Source organism: Oxyura jamaicensis, chromosome 10 (genome assembly GCF_011077185.1).
Source record: "Oxyura jamaicensis isolate SHBP4307 breed ruddy duck chromosome 10, BPBGC_Ojam_1.0, whole genome shotgun sequence".
NCBI classification, from domain to species: domain Eukaryota; kingdom Metazoa; phylum Chordata; class Aves; order Anseriformes; family Anatidae; genus Oxyura; species Oxyura jamaicensis.
The window spans coordinates 8866784-8892235 of record NC_048902.1 but is presented as its reverse complement, the minus strand read 5'-3'; the positions used below and the strand labels follow the sequence as shown (position 1 = coordinate 8892235).

Sequence of the window (25452 nt, the reverse complement as noted above, 5' to 3'; positions counted from 1 at the left end):
TAAGCTAATTCTTACCCAATTGTCAAAAACATGGGAAAAAAATAATGGCAATAATAGTAATTACGCTAACAGCAGTGTGCTTTCAGAGCCCTGCCTCTCACCGCAGCTAACCGCGCTCCTTCCCTCCTCCCGCCCTGCACCCCCCCGTCTGCTCTTCGCTTGACCTTGCCCCGGGAGCAGCGGGTCCCCCTGCGGCCCCGTTAGGCACCGGGACCCTGCAGGCTGTACGTGCAGGCATGTCGGAGCTGCACCTGATCAGGGTTGGCCAGCAAGGTGAGGGTGGCTTGGGGTTTTTGAGGGTGGCAAGCTTTGGGGTTTGCCTGCACCGGCCTCCAGCAGCTTAGGGCTGGGGAGCAATAGGGCATCCATGCTCCCCAGCCCCGGGAGCTGCCCCAAACCGTGCTGTTGGGTCGTGTGGCGTGCTCTGAGCGCATCTCGCCCGCCAGTGGCGGGTGGCACCCCGGTGCCAAGGCCAGGAGCAGGCTGCAGCCTCCCTGTCCCCCGCCCGCTGCCATCCAGGCTGGCTCTGCGCGCCAGCGAGGAGTGGAGCTGGGGAAAAGATGTCAAGAGCTGTTACAGCGTGTGAGCGAGCTGAGATAAAGGGATCCATTTTCATCCTCCTGCCTGTCTGCTTCAGTCAAAATACAACGCCGCAGCTGGCAGCGCTGTGTGTCATCTCAGACCACAGCCGCCTAATGCACGGGCTGCCGCGGTCGGCGCTCCATCTCTCTGGACCGCAGCTGTCCTGAGCCTCTACCGCAGCCCCTGGGGCTGCTTCACCCCAGCCCCGGTGCCCGCAGAGAGCCCTGCTGTGAATCGTGGCTCCTGCTGAGCTCCTCCGGGGCCCCTGCAGAGCTGGAGCTCCCTGGGGGCTCTGCAGCTGCCGGGCTGCAAAGCGCAGCCCTGCCCGGCACCTCTGCGAGTGGGAGGAGTGGCTCTGCCGTCTCCCAGCCCGTTTTTCCTTCTTTTCCCCGAAACGGCACCGGGAGGGGCAGGCTGCTGTGCTCGGCGAGGGGAGGAGGACATCCTCTTTGGAGGACCAGCGCTGTGCAGGGGAGGCTGGATGGGCCAGGCTCCTGCGGCCCCATGGGGAAGCCCCGAGTGTTTCTGGGCTCTGTTTGGCAGACCCGTGTGTGTGCATGCACAGGGAGTGCCCTCGGGGTGTCTGGCACCTGCTGCCTTCCCCTGCATTATTTAGAAGTTGCAAAGAACATCTCTGCTCGGGGGCATGGTGTGGGGCCGCTGGGGATGGCGGTGCGGCTGGGAACGGGGGGACCCCGGGGCAGCACCTGGGGCCGTGGGGCTTTGCGTGCCGTGGGCAGGGCCAGGGCCACCATTTTCTGCACAAGACCTTGTGTTTTTGTTCCTTCTCTGCAAATGGCATGCATGCTCCACGAGCAGGATCTGGACACAGGACCAGCCCATCTGAATGGTGAAACCTCAAAGAATGCACCGAGCGCTTCTCATCAGAGGCTCCCATGCCTTTCCTTTCCCCTCCCTGTTCGTTTCCTCGTTTCTCCTCAGTCAAAAAGACTGGAAAGCAGTCTCCTGAGTTCTGCTCGGCAGCTTGCTGCCACCCCTCGCCTCTCATTGGCGCGTGCGGAGCAGCTGATGGGGCCGTGGGGATGCAGCGGGGCTGGAAAACTCTTCCCAGCGCCGGCTGGACCCAGGCAGAGGGCAGCAGCCATCTCCCGCCCCATCCCCCCGAATGTCACTCGCTTTTAAATGCACTGGTAGTCGAAAATAAGAATAACCTGCTCCAGGGCTTCTTAAACCGTGGAATTAAATATGGTTCTGGTCTCTAGGCAGAGCCTGGCTCTTCAATTCTAAATCTGCTCAGCCAAGCGAAATATTGCAGGGGGGAAGGAAATCAATATTTCTCAGGCCCGGCACGGAGAGGAAGCCGTGCACGTGCGGCTGCAGGCGTGTAAGGCTGTGCACACGCAGGCACGAGGCCGGGGTGGGAGCTGTGAGCAGGATGGGGAGCAGGGGACGAGGTTTGCCATGGCCACGGGGTGCTGGGGTGCCTGTGGGGGGCACGGGGCTGCTTGGGGACAGCCCCGGTGCAGGGGAAGGTGCTGCTGGGTTTGCCAGGTCTGTGTTCTGCGGGTTTCTGCCCCTCCCTCACCCTTTCGCAGAGCCCTGCTGTTCTCCCTCTGTGCCCTTCTGGCTGCGTGGTGCTGGGAGGGAGCTGTGCAGCCGCCCCAGCTTCGGGAACAAAGATCTGCGTCTGCAGCGGAGAGGGGAAGGACGAATGTTATCGACCCGCTCTGGCATCCGGCCAGGGCGCGGATGGATGTTCACTCCTCCCCAAAAGCCTCTCTGATAGCTTAATTTCTTAATTGCTGCCTGCGATCGGGATGTCAGCTCTGGCTGTCCCCCAGGACGTGTCACGTCCAGCAGCCCGGGGCTCCCTCCCACCTTGCTTGGACGCCGCTTTCAGCTTGCCCGCTGCACCGGCTGGGGGATCTCTGATCTCCCTGTAGGCCACCTCTGCTGCCCTGGGGGCATCACCACAAATACTGCGGGACCTCAAATCTTTGAGGGCCAGGCCCCCAGCTCCAGAGGTAATACAGGGAGCCAGGGAGCCAAGGGACGGAGCCAGGCTGTGTGCCCAGATGTCCCAGCTGGGCCCAGCACAGTGCCCGGAGGAGGTGAGCTCCCCAAGTCCTGGTGCTGGGCTGGGACGGGGAGCAAGGCTGCCCTCTGCGGGGTCTGGCACTGCGCTGGTGGAAATCCCTGAAAATTGGCAGGCAAATCTCCCGAGATAAGGCAGGGCCGTGCCCACGTCCAGCGGGAGCTGGCGAGCTGCGGTGCGGCGAGGCTCTACGTCTCAATAAGCAGCACTCCGAGGCAGACCTGAAAATAAATATTTGACGAGGAAATAGTACTCTGTCTTCTGTTGTCTCTCTTCCTTTCCCCTCTGTGTTTGTCTTCCCCTTCTGTCTTTTCCGTTTGACTGAACACAGGAGTTCATTGTTAAAGAGCTCTGGTTTCGGTGAGTTTCCCTTTCTCTGCTCTCCCAAGGAGGAAACTACAGGAGATTCACACCCGTACGGCACCCAGGGCTGTCTGCGTGCCAGGCTTGCACACGTCCGAGTTGCTGGGCCCTCGTTTTCCTTCTCTGCTGCTTGCTTTGTTCGCCATGGTTAAACACAGCTAGGCTGTTCCTTCTGCAGTACGCCGGGACCAAACCACCCGCGCCAAGAGGCGTGGTTCAGCCAAACTGCGCAGTCCTTCTCCTTCGCAGCAGCTTTGGCTTCGTGCAGGGCCCAGCGAGCGGGTCAGCGGTGCCATGAATAAATCCTGGTCCCTGTGGGCCTAGGAGAGCTTGGGGCTGGGCCAGGAGGAGTGGTGGTGGCAGGTTTGGGAAACAGGGGGATGCAGAGGGCTTGGCGAGCTGGGTGCTGGGGATGTCCTGGCAGCACGTGGCTCCTGGCAGCCCGACGTAGGTGTGTGCGGATGTGTTTGGGAATGGGTCAGCCAGATTGCCAGTGATACGGTCTCCCCTTGTGCCTCTGAGGGCTGGGACAGGGGCACTGGCATCCTCTAGAGCCCTCCCTGAGCGTGAAAGGGAAGGGTTACGAGAAATCAGGTGTAAAAGGAGAGGGGAAGAGAGAAGGGCAAGGCTCCAGATAGGAAACGGGACTGAGAACTGCAGAGGAGTTTAAGGCTATGGGAGATGTCAGGGGTAAGGGAGTCCAGCAGAGATGTGCCTTTGAGGGGAGGCTGCTCAGCAGTGCTTGCTGAGCTCCCCTGCCATATTTAGCAGCCTCTGTGCCCTTTGGGGAGTTCTCCAGGCAGCTGGAGGAGCGGCGTGCCAAGCGGTGCAAGGGGGTGCCCGGTGCCCGGGGAGGGAAGTTTAATGTTGTCCTTGCCCTTCGGGTGGCGGAGCCAAACAGTTGGCTTTGCTGCCCAGCGGATGGGGCTGCCAGCTGGCTAAATATTGGCTTGTAAATTAGCAACGGGAAACACGAGATGTAAAGGCCCAAACTGAGGAAACGCGGGGCCTGGGTTGGGCTTTTCCTCCTGCAGAGGTTGGGTAGGGCCACGACCGGAGCAGCACAAGGAGATCTCGAAGCAAACCAGCATGGGCACACGCTGCCATCCCTCCCCTGCTCCTTGGCACGGCTGTGGGCCATAACTCAAGCGTGCTCAGCCTCCGGCTGTGTTTGCTTTAAACCAATATGCAGAGAAACCCAGCTTTTCTCTCGAGGAAAAAAGAAAAAAAGCTGCTCGTGCTGTATCTGTGCAGCGTCTGGCTGAATGGGATCTGACTGGAATGAAATTTCCAGGCACTAATGCAATATAAGCACTCCTCATTTGCGTGCGTGTGTGGGGACGGGCAGCGTGACGATGCCGCCTTGCACGGCCCGAGCAGCTCCGCGCACGGCACGGGGCAGCCTCGGGGCTCCCTCAGAGCATCCCCGCAGCGCCCCGGCCTGCCCTGAGGGGGGGCAGAAAGCCTGAAACACCCCGAAAGGCTGCGGCGCTCGGGGAGGAACTGGCACACCAGGTGGTTTTAAAGACAAGTTAGGGGTGATGACTGTGGGCTCCCTTTTATTTGCCACCCGGGCGTTTTCACCTTCCCTGGTGTTCCTGTGCAGCCGGGAGGGCTGGCCCCTCTGCTCTCCCCTTCGTATCTGATGAGAGCTTTCTTCTTAACTTGACTCCGGGGTCTGCAGCTTAGCGAAGCTCTGCCTGTGTGATAAGGGCAATAAAACCTGAGAGCTGGCTGTGCTGCTCTGACGCTCGTACGGCTGCAAGGGGAGCAGCAGTGCGTCCTTGCGCCCTTCTCCACATCCCTTTGGCTGCCCTGCTCTACCTTTTCCCCTCTCGGAGCCTCAGTGTTGGGGAGTGCAGAGCTGCTCCCCTTCCCCTCGATCCCTCCCGACGTCCGTGCACGTCGCATTTCGCGGCGCGGGGGAGCCCCGTCTGCCTTCCCACACCGTCCCCGGCCGGATTTATGGGTGGCGGCGGCATTACCCCTGCGGATGCAGATTGTGCCTGACGGTGTTCTATAAATACAAACGCTCCGTAATTATCGTCAGAACTATTTAGCCCAATTCAAAGGTAGATTAAATAATGAATGTGTGTGCGATGCGCCTGGCGACATCAACAAATGGAAAGAGACATCGCTGGGTGCGGAGCCGGAGGTTTCCCCGGTGCCGGAGCTGGGGGAGGAGAGTGGGGAGGGAGCTGAGCAGGCGTGGCGCTGGGAATGCCTCTCACGCGGGGCTGGGAGGCACGACCTGCTCCCTGCTCCCTGCTGGGGTCTCGGGCTGGAGAAATTGGTGGTCCAGGGTGTGACAAGGATGGACAAGGGCTGCCACGTGCGGGAGCCGCTTGGTATTCACGGCTGCCCATCGCTGCACATCTCCCCCGCTGTTTTCGCTGAGCCTGGGGAGCACCGGGAGGTAATTTCAGGCTAGGTTGCAATCAGAAGCAGGCGAGAAGGCTCCCCAAAGCCTCCCGGCCCCTTGTTAGGCTTGGGAATTGGTTTTCTCCGAGGCCGTGCGTGGCCCAGCGTCTTTCCCTCCCCGCCGGCCTCTCCCTGGCCGTGACCCTCCCCGCAGCAGCGCCCGTTTGGGGACTGGGGGCCTGCCTCCAGCTGTGCTCTGCAGGACGGGCAGCTCAGGATCAGGCCCCAGTGTGTCCGTGCTGAGGATGGAGGTGGCTTTACCACCATGCCCGAGGGGTGCGCGGCGGGGCAGGGCTGGCACGCTTAGGAGGAGCGGTGACGCTGGCGTTTCAGGGAGGGGACACAAGTTTGTCAGCCCCTCCGTGCTGCGTATGCTCCAGAAACTGCATTTGCAAAGCCAGGGGAAGGAAGAGGCGATTTCACCCTGCTGTCACTGCAGGAGCCCCTGCTGAACGTCCCCCCCCGCTCCCCTCTCCCCAGGTGCCATGAAGCCGTGCGGCTGTGGGCTCTCAGCCCCCCCGCGCTCCGTGTCCCCTCTGCTGCTCCCCGGCCCCAGGGACGGGCGCTGGGACCCGCAGGGGTGGCGGGGCCGGGAGGAAGGGCTCCATCCCGGTAACTAATAACTGTGTGCTGACAAATTGAATTATACCTTTTCCAGTTGCCTGCACTATTGATCAGAGAAAAGGTTTGCGTTTTTGTTAGGCTTTCTTTTTTCTTTTTTTTTTTCTTTTCCTCCTTTTAAGTTACAGTTGCAATGTCCTGGGGGCTTATAATGAACTAAATAAGGTCAGGTTAGCAGGAGAATCAAATATGCTCTGGCAGCAGGAGCGTGGGCTTTTCCTGGTGACTCTGCGCGGGGAGGGAGGCAGTGGTGGGAGCAGCAGCAGCTCGCGGTGCCCTGCTGCACGGCAGTGTCTGGCTGCAGCCTCCAGAGCTGCCCAGCTCACCCAGGACCTGGCAGGCAGCTGATAAAGGGTGGGTGAAACCAGCCCAAACCGTGCAATGGGGACAGCCCAGTGTCCCCCTCCGTGTCCCCAGAGCTGTGCTGGGACCTCCGGGCATCGCAGCAGGGTGCCTGGAGGCTCCGAGGTGGCTCCAGGGCTCTGTGTCCCACTCCCTGTTGGGGTGGGCATGATCCAAACACTCTGCGGTCTGTCCCACCTGTCCCCGGCCCCTCGAGTCCCCTCTGTGTGCCTCCAGTTGCTCACTGGTGCTGCTGGAAGAGGCCAGCAGCTCTGGGCAGAGGCTGAATTCGCTGACTGGGGCTGGTTGCATTCAGCCCTCAAGGCTCAAGGCTAGGAGGGCCGGAGCCATCCCCTCGGCGTCCCCTGGGGCTTGCCGAGGTGTGACCGGAGCTGGGGCCACCTCCAGGCACTGACCAGAGCTCTCTGCCGTGCCTGCAGCCTTCCTCCTCCCACCCTGCCCTGCTTGGGAGTCCGGCCGCATCGGGTGCGGGATTAACATTCCTGGCACAGAGCCACTCCATCACCATTTCTATTAAACTCATTTGCTATCTAAAGGAATTCATTTTCCACTTTGTTTGCCCATGATAAAAAAAAAAAAAAAGAAGTCCTCCGAGCTGAGGCGCTGGTGGCTGAAGCCGGGGAGTGACCGAGCGGGGAGCAGGGCAGTGGCGTCCCCCTCCCACCGTTTGCGTGCCCGGAGGCAGGAGGACGAGGATGGACAAGGAGGACAAGGACGGGGCTCCTGTTGACAGCCTGCCCCCGGTTCATCCCCGAGCCCCCCAGCACGGGCACCTCCTGTTGGAAAAACGGAGCGGGACGCTCTGCAGCCCTCTGCGCTGCCGCTTTCAAGGTCGGCGGCTGCTGGCGACTGATCCAGGGCCTCGCTGTAAATCCTGTGCCCAGGGGCAGCCTCCCCTGCTGCCGAGAGCAATCCGTCCTGCCCTAAATGTGTGAGCGGGAGCTGGGTGCCCTGAGCGCCGCCAGCAGCCTGCTGCCACGGGGAGGCCACCCTGGGGAGGTGTCCCTGGGACACCCCACGGGGACAGCAGCCACCACGGGGCTTGAGCCCGTGCTCCACAAGCTCTGCTCTCCCAGCCCGCTCCCACGGGACGCGCGCTGCCCGCACACCCCCCGCCTGCCCCGTCCCCTGCTTGGCCCCATTCCCCCGAGCAAATCCTGCTCCCTGGGGAGGCTCCAGCTTCCCTCCCACAAACCCCTTTGGAGAACAGAAGCAAGTGGGGCAGTTTAACCCCCCTGCTACCTGCATCTCGCTGCCTAATGAGCCGGCTCGGGTTGTGCTAATTACTCCAACCCTGGCAGAGCAGAGGAGAGCCCCAGGAGTTAACCACCACTCGATTAACCCCCGCTCGCTCCCAGCCCCGTGCAGAGCGGGGTGGCGATGCCCCCCCCGATGCTCCCCCCGGCTCTCGGGGCGGCCTGCAGCTGTCTCGGCGTGGCGGCAGCGAGCGATTCATCGATTTCTCCTCCTTCCCTTCCCGGAGGCACCCATCGCAGACGGGGCTTCCCGGCAGCCTCCTCCTGCCACCATCTCGAGGAGCCCGGCGCTGCCCCGTGCCCATCCTGCTGGGGTGCACACGGCTGCTTTTATCCCCCTCCGATGCCAGCAGGGGACCCCTGGCCCCCAGCCCCTCCGCACCCCGCCAGGCTCGGAGCTGCCGCCCAGAATTTGCCCTCCAGTTTCTATGGCAACGGGGGAAAAAAAAAAAAAAGCCCTCCAAACATTTAATTCTGCAGCCCACCTGGGAGCCTTTTAAACTCCCCGTTCGGTGTTTGACATGTAATAATTTTTCTGCTTTTAAGATTATCCTAAAATGCTCATTCTCTTTCTCTCTCAAAATCTCAGCGGTGGAGCCTCCGAAAGAAATCAGCATAAAAAATACCGATGCACGTCGCCAATACCGATTTGTCACCGTGGCAGGGGACAGGCAGCCACAGGCGCCAGGGAAGTGGAAGGGGACGGAGCAACGCGGGGCTGGGGCTGCCCGTGGGTGGTGCTGGCACTGAACAGACCCCAGCCATGGGATGGGGACGGGATGGGAACGGCAGTGCCAGGAGAGCTGTGCTGGTGGGAGATGGCAGGAGAGGTGACGGGCCGCGTGCTGATGAGGGATCAGTGGGGACACGGGGATTTGGGGGAGCACAGCAGGTCCTGCTTGGTGGCAGGGAGGGCTTTGGTCCACTGCCTGGGAGAAGAGACTCAATGGTGTTGTGGGCGTCTATGCTGGAATTAAAATTAAAAAAAAAAACTGCTTAAAGAAGTGAATTAAGCCCAGCAGGGCTGCCTTGGGTGCTCTGGGCTACCCCATCCCCTCCCTGCGTGGTGCAGGGGAGCAGTTACTCACCTTGGCATGTGAATAAATCCGGCGCAAGCTGCCGGGCAGCGCGGTGACAAGAGGCACTGGGCACCAGCGGTGGGACGCCGGCATCTGGCTGCTGGTGCTCGGGTCTCTGCACACCTTACACCAAGCAGATGGTCTGCTCCCGAGCACTGGGATCCAGCAGGCCTGTGGAGCAATTTAATCTCCAGAAATAATTTAATATGGCTTCCTCCAGAGTACGGTGGGTTGCCTTTTTTTTTTTTTTTTCCTGGTCAGCCATAGAATAATTTAATCCTGCCTTCTGTGTGAAGGTCTATTTTGAGCCTGCCACCTGCAGAGCGTTTTAATCCCGCGTCTCACAAAGTAATTCAATCCTCTCCCTTGGTGAGTAATTTAATCCTCTATTTCCAGGGTAATTTAATCCCCTCCCTGGGGAATAATGGAATAATTCGAGCCTCCATTTCCAGAGTAACGCGATCCTCCACCTGAGCAGCTCCATGTGTTAAGCCAGCCACCTGCAAAGCTGGGCAAACGCCTGCCTGGGGGCTCTGCCAGCGCTGCAGAGCAGTCCTGCACGGGCTGGGGGTAATCCAGGCGGATTGGGATGGGGCAAAACCATTCGGCACTACTCGGCCTCGGGGCTTTGGAGCCCAGCTGCATGCGATTGCCTCGTTTGAATTCCTCCGCAGCTGGGGCTCCTGGGGGCTCCTTTCTGCTCCAGGGCAGAGCAGCTCTTTCTATATCGGGAGGACATCCCTATAAATATATATATATAAATATAGGCGGCGTCTTCCCATTTATCTGGAGGGGCAGGGTTGGTCCCTCACTCGGCGTCATCTCCAGCAGGGCTTGCTGATGGGGTATCGGAGCGGTGCCGCCGGCAGCGGGACCTCCCAGCCCCGCTGGGGCATCAGGGCCACGTGTGTCACCTGCAGCCCGGCCGCCACACAGCTGGGTGGCCTCCAGGCACGTCGCACACCCTCTCCCAGCACGGAAATGCACCTTGAAAGCCCCGGAGCTTCCCCGTCGGGCTGCGTGACAGAGGGACGCGCAGCAGGGAGCCTGGCTCTTTTACACCTCTTCCCCCTCACTTCTGCTGCAGCGAAGGCTCCCGGCTAATGGGAGAGTGTTTCCTGAGCTGAGACGTTCAAAAGAAAGAGAGAACCACCAATAATGATAGTGTCCGTTTCCATGCAGAGGAGGATCTGTGGAGTATTCAGAACAGAAATATTTCCTGCCCCTCTGAAGCCTGCAGTGGTTTGTGCTCAGGCGAGGGATGAGCGCACCGACAAGGAAACCACGTCCTGAAAAAACCCCGGGGAAAGGAAAAAGGAGAGGTGAGGCAGGAGGGGAGACCTGGCCAAGAAGGGGGAGCCTGTAGGGCCTGGGGGACGGCTGTGACCCCAGCTTGGGGTTGCAGAAGCATATTAGGAAGATGATCGGGCAGAGAAGGCATGGGGGGGAGCCTGCCCACCAGCACAGGCACCCCCTGTGCCAGGCAGCCCTGTCCCCCACCCGTTAGACACTCCTGCCCCTGCTCTGCCCCGCGTCTCTCCCCGATTGCCCCGGGAACATCTATAAGGTTGGCGCTGTCATAGTTTAATCCCACTGTAAGGTTAGTGCCCAGGTTCTTCCGAAGCCGGAGGGGAGGCAGCGGGGTGGAGGCGCAGAGCCAGCTCTCAGCACCGCCACTCCACAGCCCCCATCTGCTCAGCGTTGGAAATAATCCCTGGATCCCCGAGCCTCCCGCGGCCCTGGCCAGGGCCCCGCAGGGCTGAGAGGTGCCAGAGTGAACCAAGCAAACGGTAATTGTCTTTCCTGGGGACACAGACTGGGGGCAGCAATGCTTGGACAGGCTGAGCAGAAATCACTGCTACTTCCCCTGCATATTTTACGTGCCCTGGTCCCCCCGGGACTGCTAAAATTCTGCTTTTAAAACCCTGCTTTATACAAAAGTCTGTCCTGGATATGTCATCTCCCATTCTAACATGATATATTGGACAAATAATTCTTTGTGCAAAGCGCTCCCAAGTACCCGCAGGCCAGGCGGGAGCGGAGGGCCTGAATAGCGTTAAAAATCCCGTGCTGAATGGCTCCGTTTCAAAGGCTGCTTAGCAAATTCTGCTAAATGTCTTGCCCAAAAGTCACCCCGTTCCCGGGCTGAGCCTGTCAGGCCGTGTGCGCCGTGTGGATGTCTGTGCCCTGCCTTTTGGCCATGGGAAAAGTGGTGGTGGGCTGCTCACAGCCCCGCTTCGGGTGGGTCAGGCTGCTGTGGGGCGGGCGAAGCGGGAGAGAAATGCCTCCCTTCCCTCCTCGGCACGTGAGCTGCTGCGTTTAACCAGTCCTGGTGTTCGCTCACCTCTCTTCCCCTCTAATGAGTCGGGTTTTATTCTCCCACATCACGTCTGAATGCACATTGTGGGTAATTGATGGACAGGACCCAGCCTCTGAAAGCTATCAGCACAGCAACTGTGAAATCACACGTCCAAATATGTTTATCTGCCCGGCTTCGGGGGCCCGAGTGCTCTCTGGATGTGGATTTCCGCACTTCAAGGAGGAGAGCAAATTTCCTTTAAAATGTCAGCTTTGAAACGCGAGATAAAAGGGAAGATGCGGGGGCTCCTTCGGCTGTGCCGCCCCGACAAAGCAGGGCAGCTCGGCGCCCAGGGGAGAACCCAGCCAGCCCCCGAGGGCTCTTTTTGGGGTGGCTGCTGGTGTTATGGGGTGCTGAGCACCGGTGCTGCCCCTCGGTGCCTCCCCTGGTGGCCTCCAGCAGGCGATGGATGTGCAAACCGACCTCTTCTCGGCTTCTTGTCCCCAGAGGGAGCCCTGGAAGGTCTCTGTGCACCCCGGGAAGGAGCCGTGGCTGCTGTGGAGCCGCGTTGCTCGGGCAGCATCCTGTAGGGACTCAGGACCTCGCTGCTACGCCCCGGCTGCTCTCGGTGTGGCTCTGGAGAGCTCCGTGCGTAATTCTCGAGTGCGGGAATCGCTCTCCACACAAGCACCTCTCCAAGGCTCGCCCGGCAGCAGCAGACGTCAGATGTTACTCCTCAGCCCCTGCCCGCGCGGTGGGCACGGGAGGACTCTGTGAGCATCCCCGTGAGCCTGCCTGCGAGCTGGCGGGGGGATTTCCCCGGAGCATCCCCACCACAGGCACACAGCCATCCTCCCACCCCAGCCGGACCGCATCTGGGCTGTCCAAGGCCACCAAGAGAAGCCACGAGTCCCCTCTCCCCCTGCCACCGCGGCGGGTGGCTGCCAGGGATGGCACGGCGCCAGCACGCCCCCCGCACGCTGCTGATTGACGGCAGCGCCGCGGGAGCGCAGGGCTTGTTGTCAGCGAGCTCGGTATTTGGGTTGGCAGAGCCTGGCTCACGCCGACGACAGGAGCTGCCTCGCACTGTCAGCAGCAGCTCCGCCACCGCCGAGCCTTTGCATGCCCCCCTCTCCCTGGCACCACCGTCCTCGGCTCCTGGCCCCGCCGACGTGCCCGCCCGCAGGCACCACGCCGCTCTCTGCCCTCCCAAGCACGGGTTTTGCTCCTTTTCTGATGCAGCCCCGCTCCTACTGCCCAGGGTCCCTCTACACTAGCCCCAGGGCTCAGATTTGTGTCCTAAATATGACGGCAGGTTTAGCCAGGAGCCCTCGTGGTTGGATGCAGCGGCTCCTGGGGGATGGATGGTGGGGTTTCTGTCCTGCTCAGAGGATACGTTGGGAAGAGTCCTCCGGGCTCTCCGATGGCTCGATCTCCAGCAGTCCCCGCTGCATTTCCACCTGGGCCCTCTTGGATCCATCCCCAGCACGTAAAGTGGCTGCTGGATGTGAGCAGAGCCTCTAGATCTGTACCCACTGTCCCACCCTCTGAGCAACCTGCAGGTCCCGGGAACCCGGCTGCACAGGGACGTGTCCATCCCTCGCCATGCCGTCCCCTCCTCCTGTTCTGAGGGGCCGGGAGCATGCGTGGTGCTCTCGTGGCACTGCTGGGGGACGGCAGCCAGGACAAGCTGCGGCACGGCTGCGCGCGGGGACACGGGCTGGGGAGCGGGGCTGCAGGGAGGGGAGAGCAGGGGAGCAGGCGAGGAACAGGCTGTGTGTGTGTGTGTGCACAGGTCCTGCCGGGCTTGTGTTTGCTGGGTGGGATTTGCAACGCATCCACGCAATGAACCCACCTCCGAGGGGCTCAGGAAAGCAGAGTGAGTGGGGCTCTGCACCCCGCGGCAAATAAAAAGGAGACAGCAGGAGGTGCTTCATGACTCAAGTGGGAGCTTGGGTGCCAGCACACTTCTATCCTCCTCTCTCTCAAGCACTAAAATATCAGGAAGAGGGTTTGCAGCCCACAAGCCAGCTCCTGGCCTGTTCTTAGCCCGCAGGCACAGTGTTAGGTTGGGGCACTTGGTGTCCACAGGGCAGGACTGCGGGAGGGGACCTCGAGCCACCCCGAGACCTCTCAGTAGCCCTGATGCACCTTCTGGTTCAATCACCAGAAACAGCCCTTTGAAGGAGAAATGTACCCGTTTTGGGTACCAGGAGATAGACTTCTGGACGTGTTTCCACAGAGGCGAGGACAAGCCACATTGCATCCCACTCGCATCCTCCCCGGAGCTCAGCTAACCCCTTTTGCAGCCAGAGAAGCTCTCGCGCATGTAGCATCCCCTGGGTGGCCTGTACCCTCCTCTAGCAAACACATTTTCCGCCGTGCAAAGCACAACCTTCTCTTCTCCACGTGTGACTTCAGGCTGTATTGTAGATTAAAAGATTTGTCTTTCTCCTTTATCCAGCAGGTGGGTCTCCGGTGGCTATTTCAATACCGTTCCTCGCATGGGCTCTGGGACGTCTGTGCTGAGGCTCTCTGTAAACTCAATTACAGCGCGGTAATAGCATGGTATTGACTCAGGAGCCTCAGCAGCGCAGGACTCTTGCCGTTTATTAGTTGTTTAATTATATGGCACATCAGGCCAAAATAATGTCATTAGCTAATTAGCCCATGTTGGGGTTTTTTGTAATTTTTCTTAAATGAATGTTAACATCAGTGCAAGGTGCCGGCTCCTAGCCCAGGAGACCGGAGCCCTTCCATGCGTGGAGCGGGTCGGGGCTGATCCTGTCCCCACTTTTCCCCCAGGACCTCGGGGCAGCGGCACGTCCCCAGCGCCCACCCGCCAGGCTCAGGACCCTGCCACACGGCCCACGGTCATGCGGGGGCTGCCTGGGGTGTGAGGAGGAGTGTGGAGGCACCAGAAAGCCTCGGCTCGCCAGGGCTGTCACGCAGCTCGCCCCAGCTGGTGACCGGGCACTGCTGGAGCCCGCGTGAGTCAGTGCCCCCTTGTCGGACACCGCTGCGATTACGCGCCGCCGGGCGCGCAGCGAGATGACAATGAGCGTGAAAATGCCAGCGGCGTGTACTGCGTCTCCAACCCAGCAGAGGGGGTGACGGCAGCACCGCCGCGGGGCCGAAGCCTTGGGTACGTGCCTGCCCAGGGTCCCTGCGGGAAGGAACGCCGCAGGAGGTCCCCAGAGGGGCTCCTCGCCTCCCCTGCTCGAGGGCGAGGGCAGGGGGCACCGGGGTGCTGCATGGCCACCCGGCCGAGGACACCGATTGCCTTTTGGCGTGGCTTTCCTCACCAGAAGATGTGTTAGATGCAGGACTCGACCTGTGCAATTGGCACGTCTCAGGCAGCTGTTTCAGCGCAGCAGCAGTGAGGATGTTCAGAGTCCTTCCACCGCCTGCTGCAGGCCGGCAGTTTCCAGGGGCTAGTTTGCCCCTGCAGGCTCCTTCCTGTTATTTAACCCAAATAGACCGGCTGTGGGCTTTTCTGCAAAGCGTTTGCTGCTCCTAAAGATTTCCTCATGTCTTTTGACCTGGCTGGGTCAGTTCCAACCTCGGAAAAATTGCGGGCCCCTGTAGGCACCGTCCTGTTCTTGAAGGCAAGTGCTGCAAACTCAAGAAACTCCGCGGGGAAGCCACGTACTTTTGAGAGGTCCAAGAGTCCGTAGCAAATTACTCCAAAATTAGCCATGCAGTCCTCCCCCAGGTCCTCAAAGGCATGAGTTCAGATGGATAAAACAAATTCGGAGTTAATAGACCACACTGAATTTAAAATATGACATTCCGAAAAGGGGGGGGAAATAGAAGACCTCCGAAAGTGGGAAGCTTTCTGCTTTTTCAAACCACATCTCCCCAGCACCTTACCTGATGGATTGGAGACTCTCTAGCATAATTATTTTCCAGAACGCATAATTTGTTGACAGACAGCTTACTAATTTTTTTTACAAGCACTAAGAAGAAACAAAATGAGGCTTGTAAGGAGAATGAGTTACATCCTTAAGCTGGACACTGCTTGTGTGGCTCCCCGGCACTGCTGAGAGATAATCACCCATCCTCCCATGCTCCGCCGCTCACCTTAATAACTCTCCCGGGATTTGATGTAACGGTTTACATAACCTTTCCGAAGCATCCTGAATGCAGCCAGCACTCACATATGACATTGAATCAGCTCCGAGGCTCTTCGCAGCTTGGCGGTGCTGCTTGGGGCTATCCGGTGAAACGAGTGCCGAATTTCACCACGCCAAGGCGTCCGGTGCTGCTCAGCACCCGAGCCGTGTGTCCTCGCTCGAGGACTGCTTGTAGCTCTGCAGGGAGGTCGGAGGTGCCGAGGTTGCGGGGTGTCCTGGGGGGTCCTGGCAGAGGGGAGCGCAGCATGGTGCAGGGACAGCTGTGGGCGCCCCTGGAGAGAAGGGTGCTCTGCCGGCACAGAGGCATCGCCAGTGCTTTGAAGACTCCAGATACAATCCTCCCCTGGCACAGACCTCGCCGGCTCCTTGCCAATTAGCTAATGCTGCACGCAGTTAGGTAAGCAGTTTCTGTTTTTATCCGGCCCCAAAATCCAGCCCAAGAGAAGAGCTTTTGGCCTGCGCGTGGCTGGGACAAATACCTCCGGCTTTCAGACCCTGAGCAGTGGCACATGCTCGCCCTTTGTGCAGATGAGCCTAGCACCAGGGCTGATCCCGAGGCACCTATAGGCGCGTGCTCGGGATCGTTTCACCCGGCTGCAAGCATCCCCTCTGTGGGTACCTGCCCCGGAGCCCGCTGGCTGGATGACATTTGCAGTCAGTGGGGAGAGAAGAGGCATGGCCAGGCGCAATCCACCTGACCTTTCTCAGGCAGCAACGAGATTAATCCTGCCCCGGAGAGGCCCTTTGTCTCCGTGAGCGACATGGCATTCGTCCGGCCGGGCAGGGGCTGCGTGTGGCCAGATGGGTCCCCAGGTCCCTCTCTAACCTCAGCGGCTCTGGGTGAGTGCGGCAGGCAGGGCGCTCTGCTCCTTCCCAGGGCTGGAGATGGCCACCCCGGCACCCTCCCAGCTGAGGCTCCGGCATGAGCCATTCCCCAGCCCAACCAGGGGCACAGGCTGGGAGGGCAGAGCTAAAACACCCCTTTTCTGCTACCCGGGGCCGATTCTGCAGCCTTCCAAACCCTGCGGCAATCTCTGCTGTTGATTCTGTATGTAAATGTGTGGCTATAATAGTCTCCCTCATGCATGTCTGTGTATATATATACGCACACACGTCGACGTGTGTGTACCTAACATATGTGCTCTCAGCCCCCACAACATATGCGGCACGAAGCCGCCGGAGCGTGCGCACTGGTGCACCCCGGCGCACAGAGCGGGGGGGACGCGCCTGCCTGCGCCAGTGTCACTGCACCCCGCCGTGGCATCGCCCCCTGGCCTTCCAGATCGGATTTTGGCCCTGTGTGGCATTGGCACATGCCTGGCTGCCACCGCTGTCGCCCCATACCCCACCAACGAGGCTGGTTTTCTTCCAGCAGGCATTATTTCTGGCTGGACTTTTGGACTTTTTCAATCCCATATTGAGCTGGTGCCCTCGGGACGCACAATTCCCACCCCAACCTGCCTGGGGCTCGTGCTGCTCTGGGTTCTGGGCCAAAATCACTTGGAGAGGGGGCATTTGGGCAGCAGTGTTGTCCCTTTCACCCTGTAGTGAGTCCCACGTGGCTGCAGGGTGTCCCCAGGCCAGTGTTCAGCTCGTGTTCGGGACATTTAAGGCAAAGCCTCCAGGACACCCCGAAATGGAGTTCCAGGACTCCAGGACACCCCAAAATGGGGTCCCAGGACTCCAGGACACCCCAAAACAGGGTCCCAGGGCTTGTCCTGCAGAAGAAGAAGCAAAGCAGGAAGATCCGAGGAACTTGCAAGTGCACAGCTGGGAAAGCCGTTCCTTAAGAGAGCTGTTGGTGTTGATGGCATCAGTAGTGTCACTGATGGAGAAATTCAATCACTTCCAATGAGGGAAAAATAATTGTCTTTCGAGGTACAGTAGGTTGTTGTCATTTTCCTATGACACACTCCATCAACTTTCAATTTCTAGCACAAAAGCCCTTCGTTCTTGCTCGGGCCTCTCTAATCCTTCGCGGTGAGCGTTCGGGGCACAGGTGGCGCGGGCTGGCTGAGTCCTGCGGGGGCAGAAGCACCCAAATGGTGCCAAAGTGAGCGGCACCCGCACCATGAGCCCCGAGGGGCTGTGAGCAGGCAGGGGAGGGGGCCGGGAGGACAGGCAGGGAGGACAGGCAGGGAGGACAGGCAGGGAGGACAGGCAGGCAGGGAGGACAGGCAGCGGATGGGGAGAGGCGCGAGGCGACTCCGAGCAAAAGTGTGTGTGCCGGGAGGGAGAGCTCGGCACCAAACGCTTCCCTGCCCCTGGGTGCAGTAGGAGGTGATTAGCAGCCTTGTCCTGATGTCCCAGCCACAGGGCCTTCTCCTCAGGCGTTTAAGGAAGAAATATATATTGAAAAATACTGCTCTAACAGAGGGAAGTAATGGTGTGTTTCAAGGCAGAGATGGTATCATTCATAAAGCCCGTGCTGCTTAATTACTTCGGCACCATTTAAGAGAGGAATGATTTCCCAGCGAGTTTCTGGTTTGCTTTCCCTCTGTCCTGCTGCATCTCCCCAGGGCTCCTGCTGCTTGTCAGACCCCATGGCACCCCTGCCTGCAGCCGCAGCTTGGGGCCCACTGCCAGCCCGGGGACCCGCCGGCCATCACTGCCACCACGTGCAGGTCCCCCGGGGATGCCCCAGCAGCTGGGGGTGCAGCGGGGAAGATGTGACGCTGTGTGGTGTGCAGGACACCATGTCCACTGCGCACACACCTGCCCTGCCCTGCCTGGGGGCTCCATGGGGTCACCAGCACCTTTTGGGGCTGGCACATCCCTGCCCTTGAGCCCCATGGCAGCCGCTCACCCCTACCTGCTGCCCCCACATCCCCTCCTGGCTCCCCAGGACTGGGTGTGCTCCAGACGTCCCTTCCAAGTTCTGTGGTTCTGGTTTTGGCCAAAACAGCTCCCCACAGGCCTCACGAGGTCCCCCCAAGGAGGAGAGCGTTTCAATGGCTTTAACCAGCTGTACCTTGTGGTGCTTTCCTTTCGCCTGTCACATCTAGCCTGACACTATTTGGGTAGGAGCAGAGGGGTGGGAGTTTGGAGAGACAAAATGGTGCTTTCTTTTCTTTTTTCTCTTTTTCTTTTTCTTTTTCTTTTTCTTTTTTCTTTTTCTTTTTCTTTTTCTTTTTCTTTTTCTTTTTCTTTTTCTTTTTCTTTTTCTTTTCCTTTTCCTTTTCCTTTTCCTTTTTCTCTTTTTCTCTTTCTTTTTTCTTTTTCTCTTTCTTTTTCTCTTTCTTTTTCTCTTTCTCTTTCTTTTTCTTTCTTTTTCTTTTTCTTTTTCTTTTTTTTCTCTTTTTCTTTTTCTTTTTCTTTTTCTTTTTCCTTTTCTTTTTCCTTTTCTTTTTCTTTCTTTTTCTTTTTCTTTTTCTTTTTCTTTTTCTTTTTCTTTTTCTTTTTATTTTTATTTTCCTTTTTCTCTTTCTCTTTCTTTCTCTTTCTCTTTTTCTTTTTCTTTTCCTTTTTCTTTTTGCATTCATGAGAGGTATCAAGCGACACACGCACAATAATGTCTCACCCAGCCCGAGTAAAGCTTGAATGGTTTAAAAATACGCTCCTGAACTTTCCACCCCTGTTCGCACACAGGCATCATCCCTGTGGGGTCTGCACGTTGGCAGGAACAAGCAAGGAGTTAAGCAGCTCGGCAAGGCGAGCTATTTATGGATGTTGCAAGCTCCCGGCTCCTCTCCGATACCCCATTCAATCCTTTAATTATCTGCAGTTGTTTCGCGCTGCCTCTCACCGCGCGCTCTCGGGGGGAAACCGCTGGGGCTCTGCCAGCTGGTGGGGAGCGGGGCGGGGAGGGGGGGACTCTGGCGGTGCGGCTCAGCACAACTTGGGATGCCGTCGGGTTGCTCGTCGGAGGCTGGGGGCAGGGCCACGGGGCCTTCTGGGCCATTGCTCCCTGAGCTACCTGCCCACGGGGGGAGGCTGTGGCAGGCTCAGTGCCCTGTGTCACCAAACCCTCGCGGTGACACGCAGCCCAGAAAACGCTCACCACGCCACGGGAGAGAGAGAGGGTGGAAGCAGGAGGAGAAACGTCTCCTTGCCAGCTCTGACGTGGTTGCCCCCAGCCAGCACTGTTTGGCTACAGCCCTGCCAGGCTGGGAGAAGAGAGCGGCTGATGCCAGGGCTCTGCACCAATTCCTGCTCCCCTGGCAAGCCCGCCCAGCTGTGGGTGTGCTCCAGGGTAGCATGGGAGCAACCCCTTCGGCATCCCTAAACCCCAGCGAGGATGGTGCTCCAGGATCGTAAGAATATTGGTTAAGCCGCTAATGGTTTTAGGGTAAGTCTGACAAACAAGAAAAGAGGCGAGAATAATCTCCAGCTCCCGGAGCTGCGTGCCTGGTAATGAAAGCGGCTCTCTGAGCATCCCCCGTACATCTCACCCTCACCCGGCCTCCCTGGGCGTTTTACACCCCTGGGGCCAACTCTCCCTGAGCCTGGCATCTCTACCCCATGCTCTGGGACCAGTAAGAGCTGGGGACTGGTGACACTGGTCTCAAAAAACTCGCTCATGGGAACTTGGAGGTTCCAACCCTCAGGCTTTGCGCATTTGCACCTCGCACCCCTGCCTTGCCTGGCGTGGCCCTGTCTTGGCCCCGGGGCTCCTGCAGCCATCCGCCATGCTCCCAGAGCCCCTCGGGAGGGCAGGGAGGCTGCGGCCAAGCCCTGGCACGGTCCCGGCGGGCAGCGCACGTCCTCCTCCATCTGCCGCGGCAGCCGGAGGCACGGGCAGCCCTGCTGCGTGCACCTGGGCTCGGGGAGCGAGCCCGCGTGCCTCTGCCTGGGCCCCTTCCCTTCCCCGTGGGGGGAGTGGGGCTGTGCTGCCAAGACCCCTCCGGCAGCTCACACGTCCGCAGCATCCCCAGAAACTGAGTGCTCTCGGCGGGGATGAACAGGCAGAGCTCTTCCAGCAAAGGCAGAGCTGTCCCCGAGGCTGCCCTGGCGCTGGTGGGTCCACGCTGGGCACCGGCCCCATAACAGAGGGCTGGGGACAGGGACACCCCACACCTGCTTCAGAGCGAGGATTGGGTTCGTTATTGGTGTTAATTGCTTGATACTTGCACTGTGTTTCCTACCCCGTAAAGACTGAGTCAAAAAGCAACGCCCTGAGGCACCGCCTCTATTAAACTGATGTTCATTACAGCTGACTTCGTGCTACCTCATTAGGCTTCTGTAATTGAAGGAGTTAATTGATTATCAATACTTCCAGTTCCCTCTTCCCTGCGAGGCCCTGCTGGGTCTTCTCTGGGTTCCCCTATTCCTCACGTGGCTCCGCCTCGCCTCGCTGCCGGCTGCATGGGGCGGCTGCGTCGCGCACCGGGGCGGCTCGGGGAACGTCCCAGTGCCACGTCGGGGTGCCAGCAGCACCCTCACCGTCCTCCTTGGGGCCATTTGGTTGCAGCACCTTCACCCTGATCCAGTGCTGGCTCTGTTTAAAACCCTTCCCATAGCTCCCCTCTGCTTTTTAATGTGCACGGTGGGGAGGGCACGCGTGGGGGCTCAGCCCCAAGCGGGTGCGAACGCGGAGCCTCCGAGCCAGCTGCTCCCAAGCCCAGCTCGCCGTGCCTGGCAGCACAGGGCTGGGGGCACCGGCTGCGGGGGCACCGGCTGCGTGGGGGTGGCCGTGGTGGTGGCGGCGTGGGCGCACTCGCTCTCTGCTTTTCCTGTGCGCGGGCGCTGTGCCCGGCTCCCTCGCGCCGCCACGTGCTGCCTGACTCAGCCACACGCCTGCTGCTTTTAGCCACGGCCTCCTAGCGCCCTGCCTCGCTCAGCAAGGGGGCAGGGAGACGTTTGGCCCCCCCGTGCCGGCCCTATATCCCGCTCCCTGTGCCTGTAGTGCCGGGCGTCCCTCTGCCCGTCGGCTTCACGCCCGAGCTGGCTCTGCTGGCAGTGAGGCGGCCGCTGACAGCGAGAGGCGAGAGGAAAGTGTCGCTCACCACCTTCGTTAGTTTTAACTAACAAGCTGTTTATAGGAATGACATGACACCTGCTTTCCTCTTTATAAATTCAATAATTTATGAAAGGTATTAAAGGCAAAGCGGCCTCCCGGATGAAGGCCGTGATGCGTGCGCTCTGGGCGTTAGCCAAGCGGGACAGCGAGCCGCGCTCGAATAGCGCACGCCGATATTTACCCTCTCCCTCTATAAATTATTAAGGGGCTTTCTGCACGTAATTACGCGACCTTTAATGTTTCTCACTCCCTGCTTTTAATCCCTTTTGGAAAGCCGCCAGTCCACTTCTGAGGGAGCCGAGCAAACAGCGAGCTGCTCTGAGGGTCGCCGCCGACGCGGGTGTCGCAGGAGAGGGCACCGGCATGGTCCCAGCCCGCGCAGCACCGCTGTGCCCGGGGCTCCCCGCACGCCGAGCAGGGGAGGGAGAAGCAAAAGGCGCGAGCCCTGGGGCCGGGGCCAGGGCTTGGCCCCGTGGTGGCCGTGGGAAAGTGCAAAGCAGGCGTCAGTGTTTTAATTGCTCTCCAACTGTGCATGTAAATCAATGATACACAGGTGTAATTGGGCGTGCAAATGTCACCAGGCAGCTGTTTACATGTGCGGCGTGCATTAGGGGAGCGTGGATGTGTGCAAAGGAACGCCGAATGTCCGTGATGCCGACGCTGCCGGGGCTCTCCAGGTGCTGGGTGCGCCGCCTCCGCTTCTGGGGCTCTGGCTGCCCCTCGCCCTGCCCCTGCCCTCCCTCACCTTCCCCAGCCTCCAGCTGTGCTCAGCTCTGTTCCCAGCTCCCCAGCATCGCCCACACGGCCCCGTCCCAGCTGCACCGTGCCCGTCTGTGCCTGGCACACCGGGCAGGGCCGAGCCCCTACCTGGCATGGAGGTGAGGAGCCTCCTTCAGCCCCTGCAAGCGCCCTGACCCCGCTCTGTTAGCAGCCAGGCATTTGTGAGTCAGCCCAGCTGGACCTCCCTCACCCCCCCCCCCCCCCCCCGCAGTCCTCCTCGTCCGTCATGGACTTTTTCTCTTTTGGCACGACTCTGATGTCCTCTGTGGTCTGCCAGCCCTCTCTCCTTTGTGCAGAGATCTTTAATCATTGCTTTGTCCCATTGTGCAGCTCCTATTCTTATGCCAGGCTGTTAAAAAGCTGTCACTGTCATAACTTCCTTGTCCCAGAAATTATCTTTCATCTCCTGGATGTGGGCTACAATAGAGGCTGAGATGCTTGATATTATTAATACCTCCTGGATGTGTGTCAATGAGCTCAGGAATTCAGCGGTGCCTTTTCCACGGCGCATTGGGGCTGCTGGGCAGGGCAGCAGGCTGCCGGGCACTCGAGCCAGGCTCACATCAGGGCACGTGGCCTCTCTCTCTCGGGCCTCCCAGCGAGGCTGCTCGTGGGGACAGCGGTGACGTTGCGTGGCTCCCGGTGCTGCCACCCCGAGCGGGCGGCTGCCGGCCGCAGGATTTTTGGTGCGCCGCCTCCTTGTGCTCCAAATCAATCAGCTGGCCAGGGCAAGGAGCGGTACAAGGCAGTACAGAGAGAAACCATTATGATAATACTTGATAACGATCCTCAGTTTCGCTCAGGAGCAGGCGTGAGCTGCAGAATTTGGACTCCCTCCAGCTGGTAATGAGAAGCCACTGGACTGACTCAGCCCGCTGCGCGGTGGCAGCAGCACACATCCAGATGGCCACGGGGACGGGGGAGCAGGCACATCCTGCCTTGCCCCTTCATCCCACTGCCCCCCACGCACCCCGAAATGTCACCGCCTCCGGGAAGCAGACTCCCGAGACCCGCCAGCACATTTTTCCCCTGCCCGTATCCGCAGGGCTGGGTGCTCGCAGCCACCCTTGGGCACCGGAGCTGTGTGCGTGGTGCCCGAGGCACCCGGCTTGTCTTCCCCTCCGTGTCCCCAGCAGCCGGGAGGCTCCGGCAGCCTTCTCCAGGGCTACTTCATGCCGGCCGGGGTTGAGGAGCCGTTTGCCATCCGGGCTTGTGGGAAATGCAGGTCTCTGTCCCTGCGGGCAGAGGGAGGAGGCTGGAGGGGCCGGCAGCAGATCTGGCGTTCCCAGAGCCGCTGCTGGCAGCACTTCAAGGTGTGGTACATCTTAGCTCAGCCTGGCATTTGCACGTATTTTCTCAGCTCAGCTTGTTACCACGAAAGTGTGAAAATTTGAAAAGAAAGGGAACTATAAGAATAATGGCAGTAATTAAAACCCATCTCCCTCCTGCCAGCTCAGCCCTTCCCCAACCTTTTGTGGGATTCCTGGGCACGTGTGCCCAAACCAGGAGGGATGCTGCGGGGCAACGCCAGAGCAGTCCCAGGCGGCCCCCTCGAAGGGCAGCCCTGCGTCCTGCTGCCCGGGCAGGGGCTCGCAGCCCCCGGCAGGGGCAGGCGCTGCCTCCCCGGGAGGGAGGTGGAAGCCGGCGCAGCTCCCTGCCTCCTGCCAGCAGACGGGAACCATCTGCTGCGGCCCGTTGTCATCTGAGGATGGCGGTGGCAAGGAGCTGGAGCATCTGTCTGAGGGACGAGCCCCCCGCAGATGCACGCCCAAATGTTCTCGCCGCTCCCCGCGGGGCTGCGAGGGGAAAACGGCTCAGGGCTCCTGCGCCGAGTCCTCCGTCCTCCATCCCTCGCCGCCACGCCGGGGTGGGGACGGCTGCCGAAAGATGGTCTTGGGAGGCCCCCTGCTTCCCGGCAGCGAATAGCAGGGCTCTCGCCCAGCCCTGCCTGCGCGCCGTGCTCGCCTTTTCGGAAGGACCGAGGCGCAATTCCCCCCTTCTGGCACCAGACAATGCCGGGAATTATTCTGGAGTGTTATTAGCGAACAGGCAGTGCCCTGCACTTCAGTGGGGCTTTCACAGCGTGCGCGGAGGGGGGAAGCTCTAAAAACAGCGCTCAGAGCTCTTAGCCTGTCTTTTGTCCTCTGTTTGTTTTTTTCTGGCCATGTTCGGTTTGCCGGCTTTGTCTGCGTGCTGCCAAGTGCTGCTAGCATCGACGGCACCGCGGAGATACCCGTAACAAGGAGAGGCATCGATCCGAGGCCCGGGCACCACGCGGAGGGGCCGCGCTGGGTTTCCTGGGTGGCAGCAGCAGGGCACGGGCACGCACACACACATGCACCGGCACACGCCTGCCCTCGCCCCATGTCCTGCCCCGCTGCGAGGCCGGCGGAGAGGCCTCCTCCCGATGGAGGCTCTGGGAGGAGGCACGGGGAGGCAGCAGGCAACGAGTGGGCAGCAGCGCGTGCGGGAGCAGCGCTGGCGCTGCGAGGAGTGATTCAGCCCTCAGCTGGCGAGCTCTCGGTGCCCACCCTTTGTTTATTCCTGCGCCGCTCCGAAGCTGGCGTGTGCCGAGCAGGAGGATAACTGTTATCTCCTCTGTGGGCTCTGGGGAGGCAGCAGCCTCTGCCTGAGCACGGCAGGAGGCTCACGCTGCCCGGGGTTTGCTCCGAGCCCAGGGTTTGCTCCAAGCCCAGGGTTTGCTCGGGGTGGCCGCTGGGGTCCCGTGCCACAGGGCGGGCACACACAGGAACCTGACCCAGCTCGGGTGGGAGAGGCCAAGGAGGGATGGGGGCTGCCCGGGGTGGTGTCTGCGTGGGAATCTCCACCCCTGGGTTTGTTAAACGGCTCGTGGAGGAAGGCCAAGCCATCATCTTCCTCAAAAGCTCCCACTGGCTGAGAGAGCCGTCCAAGGGAAGGCTCATGGGACCGGTGTGGGGACTTGGAGCCTCAGCCCGTGCCAGCGCAGCCAGCCTCGCTGCTGGCTCCCCGTGCAGCTCCTCAATCCACCTTGCCGGCGGCACTGTAGGGCCGGCAGAAGCGGGACGGAGCGGGACGCACCCGAGAGCCCCGCTGAAAGGGTGCAGGAGGGGAAAGTGCTCACGAGAAGCAAAGTTTGTGTCCATTTCTGCCGGAGAAACCAGCCTCTGTGGGAGAGCCGGCAGTGGGCAAACTCCCTGAGGGTGCTGGATAAATGAGTGTCCGTTTTGGAGGGGGGCGAAGCCATGGGCAGAGCTCAGAAAGTCCTGGGTGCGACGGTACTGGTTTGGGATGCTCTGAACTGGGGCCTTTGGGGTCAGCAGCGCTCAGACCCGGCCCGGGGGTCTCCCCGGCCCCACAGCCCCTTCCCTACAGAGCGCGGGGAGCACCGTGAAAGCCGGGGAGCGGAAAGCCCCGTGCGGCAGCAGCAGGACGGCCCTCCCCGGGGCCGGGGGGCAGCCCCGCACCTCTCCCCCCTCCCCGAAGCGGAGCCCGGCCTCGCAGCCCGCACCGAGGCTGCGGGAGGAGGGGACTGGAGGCCGCTCCCGGCCCCGCGCC

General features: G+C 60.2%; 1 protein-coding gene across 5 annotated transcripts in view; it reads left to right on the top strand.

The window, feature by feature from the left end:
- Positions 1–25452, top strand: part of LINGO1 (leucine rich repeat and Ig domain containing 1) — a 125416-nt gene that overhangs the window by 86021 nt on the left and 13943 nt on the right. The window lies entirely within an intron of this gene.